General features: G+C 28.2%; 1 protein-coding gene across 9 annotated transcripts in view; it reads left to right on the plus strand.

The window, feature by feature from the left end:
- Positions 1 to 225: 225 nt before the first annotated feature.
- Hipk (Homeodomain interacting protein kinase) overlaps positions 226 to 15,800 on the plus strand; it is a 143,156-nt gene continuing 127,581 nt past the window's right edge. For 5 of the 9 annotated variants that reach the window (XM_074255233.1, XM_074255238.1, XM_074255236.1 and 2 more), the window contains exon 1: positions 227 to 1,106. The gene's annotated coding sequence lies outside the window, so the exon portion shown is untranslated. Of the gene's footprint in view, positions 1,107 to 15,800 lie in introns of all 9 variants that reach the window. The other 4 variants (XM_074255234.1, XM_074255241.1, XM_074255235.1 and 1 more) reach the window with 4 other exon arrangements.

The raw sequence follows: 15,800 nt of genomic DNA on the forward strand, positions 1-15,800 counted from the left end.
ACTTGATCATAGATTGACAGAAATGGTAATAAGTTTAATCTAGTTTGCAAAATACATACGAATGTTAATGCATAATCCACTCTTCTAATATAGATGAAAAATATGAAAATACATCTGCTTATATGTAGTTCTACATTAGTGTACAGAGGGTGTTGTGATCAATTTTTTCGGATTCACAACAGAGCATATGGTAGCTTAGTTAACTTCCGTTCGTTCCTATTGTGTATTTGAGGGATTTGTTTGACGTTATCCCAAACCTAAAATTGTAGTCGACTATTTTTCCGAGAATAGTTATAGTAGTGACAAGATTTTATCTTTAGGTTTTTCGAAGTTGTATGTACTTAATAACATATTATTTGGATTTAGATTTAATGTGACGTTAACACAGAGGTGGTTTTTTTATATACGTTCAATGGTCGGGTGAATCTGATTGAGCTTATAATTACAATCAATTGTTTTGACATAGATGTAGGTGATACATATAACATTGAAATGAAAGCTTGACGTTTCATGCGGGGTAAATTATTAAATTTACCCGTATTGTACATTCAATTCGTATTTTAAGGTATAATATGATGATCGTACTATAAAGTGTTAAAAAAAATTTATAATTCTTAAATTAAAGTGAAAAATGTGTGGTGGTGACATGAGAAAAAGTTACCGAAAATGTTAACACGATCCGAGTTTCATTTCTTTTTTTGTTGATTCTTAAAATTCGAAGTTCATTCTTTCAAATGTGTACTTTTTTGCAAAACTATATTGTTATTAATCCTGGACATTGTTCCGTAAATGTGTTTTTTTTTTTTAAAGCAACAATTGAAAGCAACAATTTTAGTCGTTCAAAATGGCTGAAAATTTCTGAAACTAAGTTGCAATAAGAAAAACTGCAGTGATTTTATGTTGTAGAAGAAATCTTAGAGAATACATCAAAATGTCAAAGACGATATTGAGTTGATTATTGAAAAAAGAAAAACAATAGTGTGTGTGAGTGTGTGTGTATGTAAGTGGTGTGTGTATGTGTGTGTGAATGTGTGTTCGTATGTGGATGTGTGTGTGTCGCGTGCAAAGAAGCGAAAAGGAGAGTGTGACTGGTTACAGGGTGAAAGGTAAGTTTGTTTATTTTTTTTTACCTAATTAATATATATTGACATTAGAATAATGAGAAAATTCAATTTAATAAAATAAATAATAAAAATCTTTCGTAATTTACGCATCTACTGTAATTTTTATGGCATCTTATGGGTTATTTTTCTAATTCTGAAAATAATCTAACAGACAGCGTATATTAATAATGTCGATATACCCATCAGATTAAAGTCATATTACTATAATTATTATTATTTTTATTATTTATTCATGGATTTATTTATCATTGACTTCAACCACTTGGGCCTAGAAATAGGGCTTAAGTACATCACATATATATTTCGGTATATTAATTTTTCTTATATCTTATTATCGTTATATTATTTTATATATATCATTGCAATCTAAGATAGTGACATTATATATCTTATAAATCTAATGAGCATGTTAACTTTAAGACTTTAAACTTTGAAAATTTTATAACCTCGAAAAATTTTTAATTCTTTAAATTTAATAATATATAAAGTAATATATCATAGGGAATCTAAGGGTAGTCCTTGGTCTTTGCACTTCACCTGAAAATTCCCATGATTGCCTTGCAGACACTTGTAGTTCTTTAAGACCATCACGGTCGATTCGGCCTGTGTAGTACTTTTTCTCTCGTATAGTCTAGTCAACAAGAGCAAAAAGAACGACCAGGTTGAGGCGTCCACCTAAAATTACGTTCGAGGTGTCATTTTGTGCGGATTTTTATGTAGATATGTTTTACGGTTGGCGCCATATCGCGCAAACAATTAGTTTAAAAGTTATAAGCAAATTAGCAAAAAAAAAAAGAGAAGTTGGTTTCTTGTAAATATCTCGAAAAGTTCTTGAGATATCGAGGATTTGAAAAAAGATAAAAAAAGGGCATTAAATTTCCTAAAGATAAGTCCTATCTGCCCGGACTGTAGCACCAATTTTAGTAATTTTTATTAAAATGCGTGACTACGCGCACGCTTCAGTCAACTCGGGCGCCTAAACAAAAAAAATTATTTTAACTAATTAATTATGAAAATTTAGGAATGAAAAAAATCAGACACATGTTAGAAAGTTGAATAAACAACAATCTGCATTCAAAAAATTTTTATCGCAATTTTCTTAATTGTGCTTTTGTTAATTAACAAAATTTCTCAAAATTGAAGTAAACAATAAAACAATAATTCTTGAATCGGTAGTCACGAATTCTTTTTATTTTTTGGACTTGTTCATTAAAGGCTTTAGAAAAGATCCTCACTGGAAAAAAACAGAAAATTTTTTATTTGTCATTCTTTTACAAACAATTAAAAATAGTGAAAAATAAAAAACATAAATAAAACAAAATAATTTTTTTTTCAATTTTTTTTTTTGTTTATTTAGAGTCGCATAAACTACTAAGGTCATGAGCGACTTACTAGGGGGGAATTTTTGAGATTGGAATTCGTTTTTAACTTTTTTGGGCTCAGCAGAATAATACACTTAAATATTGAAAATATTCATTGGTGTACGCCGGACTCGAACCCGGTCCAATGCATTTTGGAAAGCAAGGGCCGGATCCTATAGGCTACTGCGCGCCTCAATTTGTTTCTAAAATAAACAATTTGTTATAAACAAATGAAATTTCGCCCTATATGTTTTTTAAATACTATAAAAATATACAGTCGTCGTCATTGATTTGTAACGGTTCGCAATAATTCGAGTAAAATAAAAAATTTTCAATTTAGACATCTCGCACTAAAAATTTAAATTAATAATGTGTTTAGAAAATAAAAGAAATATACGAAGCTATGAAGAAAATTCACATAAAATGAATAATTGTGAGCTCAGACAAACATAATTATAAAAATTTATCCAAAAAAAAAGTACTATACCTAGAGATAATTAAAGATAAAAATTTCCTGTATGGTAAATCACCAGAGAAATAATTTGAATGTTAAAAAATATATAAATAAAATATTTCAAATAAATTTGACGTTTCAATTAAAAGAACGTAAATGAAATATTATAGTCTCCTGATACTTACAGTCTTAAAAATAAACAATATCAAATAACTATAGCTAAATATAAAGACATTGACTAAATTATTAGTTCATATAATATAAAACTAAAATTGAAAAGGCCTGAAATTACAAAATAATCCATTAAAGCAATTTAAATTTCTGAAAAATGCAAATATAAACTGAAAATACAAATGAAATTAAAAAATTATAACAAACCTAAATTCAGACAATTCGAATAAAAGACATCAAGGTTATTTGACTTTTACACTAATAAACAACTCTGAAAATAGAAAAGCTTTACGAATGAACATTTCTGATTATGGACAAAAAAATTAGGAAAACGGTTGACCCTGAAGGCCATCCTTGCAACTTTCCGCTGATTCCATATCTAAGCGCTTAAAATTGCACTTACGACATTTTTGAGCTCTTCGAGCTCAAAAACATAATGTGTGCGTCATTATGCGCTCTCCAAGCTCTAAGAGTTTGATAAGCTCAAAATTCTGTAGCAGTTTCTTAAAACGTATTTTTTGACTTTTCAAACCGCAATAACTTCTGAATGAATGAACCGATTTTCACGTGGTTGGCAGCATTCCACGCAGTTTTTCAAATTGTATAGTATACTTTTGAACACCAACTGATCAGACCATAAATTTTATAAACATTTGAAAAATTCACTTTTTCCGAATTTTTTTCGACCACGATAACTAACGAACCAATTAACCAATTTTCACATTCTTGGCGGCAATCGACATGGATTTTTTGGCTCTAATAATTATTTTATTTCATCAATAACCATCTAAAAAGAAATATCGAAGTTATGTAAAAAAAAAAGTTTTTTCGAAATCTTTCGTTTTCGATAATTCTCGAACGAATCAACCGATTTTGACGGTGCTGGTAGCAATCGACATGGTTTTTCAAGTTTAAGAGCGGACTGGTTTTTGGAATTGATCAGTAAAGCCGTTTAGAAGATATTCAAAAAAAAAAAAACCATTTTTCGCAAATTTTATTTTTGAGATTTCTCAAAATCTAGTTGACCGAATTTATTCAAATTTCCATGAAATTCAATGGTACTAATACTCTTCAGATCGGCACCTTTTTCGATTCGATCGATCAAGCAGTTCAAAAGTTATAAGAGGTTCACATACATACATACGCACACATACAGACCTATGGACACACACACACTAAAGCTTTCTAGGGCTTTAAAACGTTAAGATCTGTTGAAACTTCGATTTTTGGAAAACGGGGTAAAACCAATAACTTCTCGATTTTTTGAAAATCATTGATTTTCTTAGCCGGAAGTTAAAAAAAAGTTTGGAAAATTCAAATGAGCATGCCTTAAGCGATCGTGTTATACACAAATTATTTAGATTTAATGTTTACATTACGATTTGTTAATTTTTTCATAAAGACTTTTGTACTTTTTTATACGTTTTTTATTAGCTTCATTTGTATGTTTGTATGTTTGTTTGTAACCGACTTCTTTGGGCGCGATATTGACCCACTTTAAATTGCTAGATTTCGTTTAAACTTTGTAGATTTATCGAGGATCGATGACAATACACTAATTTGATGAATTTATTCCATTTTTCAATTTGCAAAATAAGATTTTTGTTAATTTATATAATTTTCATATATAGTCAATAAGGCAGAAATTTTAATTTCCAACCATTATCTTTAGCCGATTCATCTAATAACAAATTTTCGAACACCAACTAGAATTTTTAATTCAACAAAGCATATAATAGTTTAAAAAAACTCAAAATAAAAAAGTTTTTATGAATAAACAAAACTAAAAAGTAGAAAATAAATAATAGTTTAAAAAATTAAAAAATACGCTTTTTATAGAAAACCGAACTAAAAAAATAGAAAATGAGTTTTAATAAATTTACATTAAGAATAGTGTTAAAAATTTCAACAAACATTAATAATAGTTTAAATAAAAAAAATGTATTTTATTTAAAAAAAAGCGTGGGGTGCTTTTTAAGATATTATAAAAATGATAATCACTCAACTCATGTCTGTCAATAGAATATTTATATCTATTGACCCATGCACCCCACGCTTTTTTTAAAATAAAATTCATTTTTTTTATTTACACTATTATTGATTTATATTTATTGAAATTTTTAACACTATTCTTAATTTAAATTTATTAAAACTTATTTTCTATTTTTTTAATTCGGTTTTCTATAAAAAGCGTATTTTTTAATTTTTTAAAACTATTATTTATTTTATTCGTTTTTTTTGTCTAAATTTTTCCGCGAGTGGTGTTATCTCATCTAGGTCGAGCTAAAAAAAATTTCAACAGATGATAAAACGGTTAGTATAGGGGTTAGTAATTATACCGTCATGTATGAATAGTTTCTGCTTGGTTATAGTTATTTCAATCCCATTTTATGAAAAATACTACATATGGCTTCCGAAATCGCAGAAAAAGTCACCAAACTGACAGTCGAAAAAATTAACTGTATTGAAACGGAATTATTTTGACACGCAATTTTCACAAGGGTTTTAGCAAATTTCTTAAGAAATAGAACAAAAAAAAAAAATTAAATCGTGAAAATGAATTTTGACAAAGTTGTAGTGTTATCAAGTGTTACGTCGAAAACGCAACTAAAATTTAATTATTTTTATCCTAGCCGTTAGGCTAATAGATAAGGATCTAAAGCTTTATGGGAAGGGGTTGAAGTTATAATATAAGAAAATGAATTCAATTTAATAAATATATTATAAAATTATCATACAAAGATTTGAATTATTAAAACAAACATAAAAATCTCAATTAAGAACTTACTTAAATGTCATTGTTACCGTTTCTTTACATAATTGAAATTTACTTTACTAACAATTGTTTTTGAATCTGACGCGTGGTTTCATTAAAACTTATAAAAACTTTTTCGATGTTAACACTAGGACGTCAGGACAACGAGAGATATTTTTGTTGAAAAATCGTAAAGGTGTCGAATTTTAGGGCGTTACTTATTTTTACTAGATGGGAGAAATAATGTCCAATTATTTTTCTATTTCCTTGAGCTCTTGCCCTCTCTCTTAGATTTTTCTATAATGTTGCATGAGTCCCCTCTACTTGGGTCAGAGTACAATATCGCTTCTCCTTTACTCTTATGCTCTATTATACATCTATGTGTTTGTGTATACGTAAGCGCATTTATGCATAGACAAAGACATACATGTGTACTATTTTACATTAAATTATTTACTGTGACCAAATTTTATATTAAATTAGTTAGATAAAAATTAATTTGTGCATAGATTACAAATTGTCATTAGTTTTTTAGATCTAAATTTTTCCTTTTATTTAAGTCGTTATTTTATTCGAAAATAAAAGAAAACATTTATTTATTATTTTTTTTTTGTTTAAACTTAAATTATAGTTATTAAATTTTGTTCCTTAAATTATCAACATATATATATTTTTTTTTCTTCTGTTGATACTAGAATTATCATAACATTCCTTTTTATTTTTTTCTTTTATCATTATTTACTTTTATTTTATTTAAACTATTGTTTATATATACATTTATTTTGTTATCGAAAACTTCTATTTCGGATCTCGACAAAGTTTAAAATTCTATTAGGGTATTTGTTCAGGCTCAAATCCCTTAGTATGGTCAGGCCCAACTAAAACTAAATTTTTCAAATAAGTTTCTTTTGAAAATGCTATTGATAAATTTGAAGATAACAAAATTTTAAAAATAAAATAAATGTATGTAATTAGTTGTAAGAACATAAAATTATTTATGAATAATTAAATTCTATTTATTATAAAATAAAAATGTCGGACGTTGAGTCCGACATAACACAAGCCCAGTGCTCATGTAAATACCACGCTCTTATTCATTTTATTCGTCAGGAAAACGAGTTTTTCCTGAGAAATCTTATTTAATCGATGAAAACATTTTTCTAACGTGTTCTGTAGTTATTATTATTTTTCTCAATATGCTTCTTATACATAATTTTTTTTGTTTAAATTATGAAAATCACGTTTTAATCGAGAGTAGAAGCATACCTGCGCGCTTCGTGCTTAAGGCATGCAATTCGAAAATCTCAATTTGGACTTTTCTAATAAAAGAAACCAAAAAAAAAAAAAATACAATATATATAAATTAAAAAATAGCTAATAGCTTAAAAAAACACGCTCTAATATACAACAAAATTAAAAAGTATGAAATAATTTTTTGAATCATTCAAAATTAGGATAAGTGGTTAATAAAAAACAAATATCCCTGCAATAAAAATACATGTGAGTGTGAAGTTAGTCAATAATCGAAACTCGCAAAAAAATGGGACCTGATTCCTGATTGGTCAAAATTAAGGCGCGCTATTCAAATTTCTAGTTTTTATGTAAATAAGTGTAGGGATCAGATAAAAATAATTATTTAAGGGCTATAAACTCTGCACCAAGAGATTATAAACGAGTTTTTTTTTTTTTCAAACACGCTCTGTGAGGTAATGTACGATTTTTCAATTTTTTGATCGATTTTTTAGGAATCTCTATTGAATTGGTCTTTTTGAATTTTATTATTGCTTTACGTTAGTATACTACATTAGTGTACTACATTACCTAAGATTAACAAAAATTACTTTTGCAACAAAGTTTTCCGAAGGAGATGTCTTAGTGCAGAGTTTATAACTCTTGAATAATTGTTTTTATCTGCTCCCCACACTTATTCACATAGAATTTTTTTTTTCTTTAATCATTCATTTTTTTTATTAATCATTCTAATTTAATTTTGAATTATAAAAAAAATTATTTCATACTTTTTAGCTTGGTTTTATATTAGAGTGTGTTTTTTTAAGCTATGGGTTATTTTTTAATTATATATATTGTATTTTCTTTGTATTCTTTCATTAGAGAAGTCCAAATTGAGAGTCAGAATTTCCTTGTCCATAATCAGAAATGTTCATTCGTAAAGCTTTTCTATATTCATAGTTGTTCATTAGAGTATAAGTCAAATAATCTTGATGTCTTTTATTCGGATTGTCTGAATTTAGGTTTTTTGAAGTTGTACTTCTGTTGGCGCGTTTGGATGAGAGTGAATTCATGATCTGCGCGCGCACGATGTCCCAAAAAAACGACATGATGAAGTTGGCTACAGAATAGAATTAATAATATATATTTCTTTAAACGACTAACTTAACTAGTGAGTAAGGAAACTGAATATACAGTACTTAGTACAGTACATTCTGTTTTAGTTACCACAAATTATTAAGTAAGTCATTAACACTGTTTTTGTTCGGATTCCATATTATCATAAATCACAAAACTTAATGCTTACAACTTATTCAATACAAAATACCGATTCACCAATTTAATTCATTGCTAAATTTCTTAACTAAATTCATTAACCTAATTTTCTTACTAAATTTATAACCCAATATTTTCATTAATCTATTCTACTAAACTCACTAATTCATTTCATTTCTTAATCTCTACTAAATAATACTTTAACAATATTTATTAATTAATTTTCTTAACACAGTTCCTTAATCAAATTAATTCATTAAATTCATTAACTAAATCAATTGAATTCAGCCCAACGGCCTAAAATTAATTTAAAAAAATTCCAAATTTCAAACACTACAAATTTAACAAGCCTCATTAAATTTTCAAACTACATAGATTTCGAGAATGATCTTCTCTATCTAAATTATACAATAACTTCTACTATTTCAAATTTTATCAAGATAATTTTAACTAAACAATTTATCATAACTAAAAGGCCTGTAACAAACTAACTGAATGACCTTGGCGAATAATTTACGTATAAAAGTAATAACTCATCTAGAAGTAACACCTGAGACAGTAATGCAGCTGAAACTAGCAGCCAAACTAATCAGCAGCCGTGTAAGAAAGTCAGGGTCGAAACGGAAGCAAGGTGCCCCGGGGCTCAAATTTTTTAGAACTTTGAATGATATGTATAATGAAATTAATAAACAAAAAATAATGACAAATAATAAAAAAAAAAAAAAAAACGTAGAAAATTTTAGAACCAAAAAATACCGTACTAGTTTCGAACTTCAAGTTTGTTTAAATTGGGGGATATCCCTGAGGATATTCAAATTAGGGACGAGTTAAAATGATCTAACGTATTTGGACCATTTTACTCCTCCTAAAAAAATATTTTGGGAGGAGTGAGAGGGTAAATTAAATATGGCGGGCGGTTAAATCGGGTCACTATGTTCCGGCATATATTTTAATTAGGACGGACATTTTCCGGAAAATTATAATTTGGGACAAGTCGGGAGGGTCCAAGGAAGTTAAAAAAAAAACATTTTGGGAGGAGTGAGACGATTTATCAATTATGGTGGATAGTTGAATATGAGCCACTACGTTAATGGCATATATTTGAATTGGGTCGGACTCATCCGGGAACTTTTCGATTTGGGAGAAGTTAAGAGGGCCTGAAAAAGTAAAAAAAAAAAACATTTTGTGAGGAGTGAGAGAGTAAATCAAATAAGGTGAATCGAGGAAACTTGGGTCACTTCTTTGATCGCTTTAATTGAAATTGGGACGGATATTTGAGTTTGGAACAATTTGAAAGGGTCCGAGAATGTCAAAAAAAAAAAATTTTTATAAGGAGTGAATGAGGAACTGAAATATGGCGGAACGTGGAGACTTGGGTAACTGTATTTATCGCGTTTATTTGTATTGGGAAAGATATTCTTAGGGATAGTTGAATTTAGGACAAGTCACAAACGTCAACAGAAGTAGAAAAAAAAATTTTATAAGGTGTGAGAGGGTAAATTGAATTTGGCGAACGATTGAAACTTGGGTCACTGTATCGCTTTCATTCATATTAGGATGAACATTCTTAGGGATATTAGAATTTAGGACGAGTCGAAAGGGTCTAAAAGATTAAAAAAAATTTTTTGTAAGGAGAGAAAGAGCAAATCTAATATGGCGGGCCGTGAAAATTTTTAGCACCGTGTTTCTGGCGTTTATTAAAGTTTGAACGGATATTTTTTGGGATATTTCAATTCAGGAAGTGTTGGAAGGGTGCAAAGATGTGAAAAAAAAAATTTTATAACGAGTTAGAGGGTAAATCAAATATGGCGACGGTTAATAGTTGTGTCAGTAGGTTTATGGCGTTTATATAAATCAAGACGTATATTTTCGTGAATATTTTGATTTAGGACAGTTTAGGAGGGTGTAACGGTGTAAGAACAAATATTTTGTGGGGAGGGAGAGGGTAGATCAAATATGGCGGACTGTCGAAACTGAGCACCGTGTTTATCGCGTTTACTTGGGTTGAGACGGATATTCTTAGATATATTTTAATTTTGGACGTGTCGAAAGGGTTCAAGGATGTCAAAAAAAATATTTTATAAGGAGTGAGAGGGTAGAGGAGGGTACCATAAAGCGGGTACCTCACTCAAAGCGGTGCTACCCCAAAGGGTAGGTGCTGTTTTATTGAGGCATTAAAGGCGAATGTCAAAGTATGTATTTGTAGTGATCATGGGAACACTCCTGAATATTTGAAAGTTCTGATTTGGTGTTCGAGTTTTGACCAAAAGTAATAAAATAGTAAATAAAGAAATTGCTAAATTTGTTAAAATTACGAATGAAATGTGTCATCAGATGATTCGAACACTATTACCCTTATGATAATATTGATGAAACCATATTATTTTGGTACCATTTAATTCTAAAGGACGATACAAGTTCGAATGGTTCCCTTTGTATTTTTGATTTTATAATTGTTTAGCAAAAAAACGTGTACTAGGGCAAAGCGGGTAGGGCAAAGTGGGTACCTACTTGCACTGCTCTGATTCAATTCTATATTTATTTTGTCATATTATAATATTATCAAGCAATACCTAAATGTAATAAAAATCAGAAATACATTCTTCATTGAAAATTTATTATCAATTTCAATAGAAAAGGGCTTATTTTGCTTAAAATTAATGAAATAAAAATAAGATCATTGTTTGAATAAATGCAATGTCTAAAAATATTTTTTTTTTTTTTTTTTTTAAATGTTAGTTAAATACACAATTTTATTATCAAAATTAGTTTTATCATTAGATTCATCTATTTGTAGTGCTTATCCACTTTGGGCTAAGGGGTAGGGTAAAGCGAGTTTTTAAATAATTTTTATTTTTTATTAATAAAAAATTTTTAGGCTCAAATTAAGACAATATTCCTATTTAATATTGAAGTTCGATTACTACTACGTCGGATAGAATAATATTCGTTATGAAGTCGAAGAAAAAGTAAAACTTCTAGGCCATTTTTGTTAGCTTACCCGCTTTAAGCCACCCTCCCTTAAATCAAATATGGTGGACGGTTGAAACTCGGGCCACTGTGTTTTTATCGCCTTTATTTAAATTGGTACAAATATCAGGTTATTTAAATTTGAGAAGAGTTGAAGGGGTTTAAGAAAGTAAAAAAAAATGTTTCATGGGCAGTGACAGGGTAAATGAAATGAAGCAGTCGTCGATACTTGGGTCGACTCGATCTTTTAGTTTTTCAATCATGATGGGACCTCCGATGCGGTATTCAGATTCTTGAAAGTAAGTTAAAAAAAAATTCTCGTAAGGAATGAAATATTATCAAAATTCCGCTGATATTTAAAACTTGTTTCACTCAGATTTGATTTTTGAAATGATTTTTTTACTTTTCATTGCTTCCATTGAGGATCTTATATTATTGAAACTATCACTTTCATTATAATAATTTATTTATTAATTTTATTAGGATTTTTTCGTTTTGCAAATAAATTGTACTTTTTTTTCTTTAATACGCTCTTTTCAAATGAATCAGTGGATTGTTATTAATTTCAACCAGTAAAACTTTCTGAATGAATCAGAGAACAGAATATTTATGTTTATGAGCGTAAGTATGTACATCGCTTTAATCATTAAAATGCATTGATTAATTCTAAAAGAGTAGATTTATTTATGTTTTTATTACAATCATTTTATAATTGTTACAATTATAACAATTATATATAATTTAATGCTTTTAACAATTATAAAAATTTTTTATTTATAATTATAAACAATTTTTTAAAATTTTATTCATAACATTGTGTACTTTTATGTACAATATTACTTAGACGCTCATAATTATTATAAAATTTCGCTTACTAATTTTTTTTTTTTTTTAAATAGAACTAAATTTTTTTCTAAAACTATGGAAGTAACAAAAGTTACAAAATTTTTTGGTGATTTTCGACCAGTTGTATCTAAGTACAATATGGTTGCTGACTTTTAAAAAAATCATTTCGTAGCTTCAGGATTCTATCTTTCCAATTTTTACGGATAAATCATGTTCGTAATTACGGTTTTAAGGAGGCCTCCGTGGTCTAGCCGCCTAAAATTAAGCTATTTTTAAAATTTTATTTCTATATGAAGGTAATGACTAATGCTTTCCAACTTTTTTTACACTTATTCTATTACTTATCAACTACACAAAAATAAAAATCAGGACAAAAAAATATTTTTTTTAAATTATAAAAATAGCGCTGAAGTTCTTCTCTCCAACAAAAAAACGGACCTGACTGCTGCAAGTCGATTGATCTCTTCCTCTGACCTGAAATAAAAAAAATGACGGATTTTTAAGTAGTATAAGTATAGTTATCGTCGGAACTAGAATGAAAAAAAAAAATATTTGACAAAATGGCGCGTAGTTAAAAGTACGAATCTGAAACTTGTTTTCAAAAAATTCTTTTAACTACGTGCTATTTTGTCAAATATTTTTTTTTTTTTCATTCTAGTTCCGACGATAACTATACTTATACTACTTAAAAATCCGCCATTTTATTTATTTCAGGTCAGAGGAAGAGATCAATCGACTTGCAGCAGTCAAGTCCGTTTTTTTTTTAGAGAGAAGAACTTCAGCGCTATTTTTCTAATTTAAAAAATAGTTTTTTTTTGTTCTGATTTACATTTTTGTGTAGTTGATAAGTAATAAGTGTAAAAAAAGTTTGAAAGCATTAGTCATTACCTTCATATAGAAATAAAATTTTTAAAAATAGTTTTAATTTTGGGCCGCTAGACCACCAGGTCCTTTAATGCAATATAAAAAAATATTGCAGAAAATTTTTTGTAAATCATTGTCTTGCTTTACGGTTTCAAATAATTTTTTTCTAGTAATTGATCATATGAATAAAATCAACTGTTAATTGAGGGGGAAAATACGTGTAGAAGGACGTTTCTATGCTGATTTTATGTTAATTTTTTAAAGGTACAAAAATTAATGTTATCTATTGAAACTATCAGGTTACTTCCTACATATATTGATATTCTTTCATATTTTACAACAGTATAACTTAAAAAAGAGCGAAGATATCAGCTGATACACATCGTAGGTTGTCATCCGACTTAGCAGTTGGTGTGAAGTATGGAACCCACAATTTTTATCTGAAATGAATGGCACAGAAAAATTACTTTTTTTTATTTAATTACGCTGAATATGAACCTCAATTATAAGCAATATTTTTGATTAAACTATTTTTTTTTAAATAAACAATGTATCAAAAAATGGTAAAAAACCACAACTTTTTTTCACAATCCTCAGAAAAATGAAAATTTTTCCTTTTTCTTTTTTTTTTGGAATTGAGGTTCATATAGAAGATATACATATAAAAAAGTAGTTTTTCTTTGCCATCGATTTCAGACAAAAATTGTGTCTTCTATATTGCACACTAACTCCTAAGTCGGATGACAACCTACGATGTGTATCAGCTAATATTTCTGCGATTTGTTAAGTAATATTTTTCTTAAATACGAAAAATACTCATAAATATATATATATATATATATATATATATATATATATATATATATAATAACCTGATACTTTCAATACGTAATATTGATTTTTTATACCTTAAAAAAATTAATGAAAATCAGCATAAAAATGGCCTTTTACACGTATTTCCTCCTTAAGCTGTCGAAAATCACCGACAAATGTGTAAATTTTGGTTGCTCTCTTAACAGTAAAAAATTTTGTGTCATTGCATCAAAAAATTTTTACGTTTAATATTTTACACTTTTTTGTGTTGATTTAACTCAGTAAATGTTAAATCAACATAAAAAAGTATTAAATATTTAACATAAAAATTTTTAACACAAAATTTTTTGACGCAATGACACAAAATTTTTTACTGTGTTCATTTTATCGAGAATAGTGTTTCAAATTTTTCAAAATTTTTTTTTATTTTCTTCTTGTCACGTAATGGTCGTTTGCTAATAAATATTTAAGAGATGCGCAATATTCAAATGTACTGTTGAAATAAATTGGCGGTTCAGTTGATTCGATCGGCTTGTCAATTTCTATATCTCTTTCTTCTCCTTCATTCGTATCAAAAAATATTTTCCGGAATTTTACTGTCGATGATTTTGCGCGTTCTAATTTTTTTTCATTACAAACAAGTTTAGCGATACCTTTTCTTGCGTTGTTCATATCACTTTCATCAAATGGACACAAGGAACTTGTAACGATGCAGTGAACCCAAGTAATTACATGAACGCCACAATTATCCCACGACTCTCCCGGATTGGTAGTTTGTAAGGGCACATCTCCTGGTTTCACAAGTTTCCATTCCTCACTAATCGATTGCTGATCTTCTTTCCAATATTCTTTTACTAATGTACAATAACCCTCAATTAATTTTTCCGGTACTTTTCTTGTTTTCCACATAGAATCAATATATAAAAATATCTTATGGTCTTTTATAGTAACTAAAAGTGTCCAGTGATTGTTATTATATATAGGCGAAACCCATATACCGTATGATCCCATTTTCACGCTTTCAGCCCAGCATCTGAATCCATTTCCTAATTTTTTTCTATCCATCAGATCAGTAGAAAAAAATGTTTCTAAAACTAATATTTTGAAATTTTTTAATCTTGCGATATCTTCAAATAATTTTAAGCTAGCATTTATTATATTGTCGTCTAATTTTTCATTTTTTTTTAATGTTTCAAAATTTGTTTTTGTTAAATGGATGCCATAAATAATTTTTTCGTTATCTGGAAAATTCTTTGGATATTGGATAGTGTTAGAAAATAGATTTAAATATGTGTCAGTTTTTTTGTGGTCAGAATATCTTATTTTAGATGCATGAATTTCATTTTCTGCAGTCATTTTATTTAACTCGTTGGTATCGTCACAGTTTTCTGTCATGTTTTGAATATTTTCTTCTGATTTAGTTTCAACAATATCCTTTTTTAATTTTTTATTTTTTTTTTCGCAGTCATAAGACAATTTTTTGAATCTTTGCTGCGTAAAGTATGCCCCACCTTTCGACCGATCCCACCCTTCGCTAGCAAAAATCCAATCGTCTGCATAATCTACCTGGTTTTCTTTTAATTCTAAATTTTTCCTTTTTTTTTCTTCATTCTGTCTCTGTCTTTCTGTTTTTAACGTATGTTGTCGTTCAGTTAATTTACCTTCAATTATTTCTCCCATTTTATCAATAAATCTTGGCAATAAAATACGTTTCTCCTTTTTGAAATAATTATTTTTAACGTCATTGAAAAAAGTCTCTGCAGTAGCGTTATTGTATCGTATAAAATTTACATCTTTATATTCCAATAAACAAAGAATTATCCCCGACCAAAGCAAATAAAATGGCATCAAATGTTCCATCACATAATTGATAAAATCTTCCGAAAAATGTATATTTTCAGTCGAGTTTTCTCTTTCTATGTCTAATTTTTTTACAT

Source organism: Cotesia typhae, unplaced genomic scaffold (assembly GCF_013202065.1).
Source record: "Cotesia typhae breed Kobodo isofemale line unplaced genomic scaffold, CoteBio_Ctyphae scaffold_13, whole genome shotgun sequence".
Classification (NCBI taxonomy): domain Eukaryota; kingdom Metazoa; phylum Arthropoda; class Insecta; order Hymenoptera; family Braconidae; genus Cotesia; species Cotesia typhae.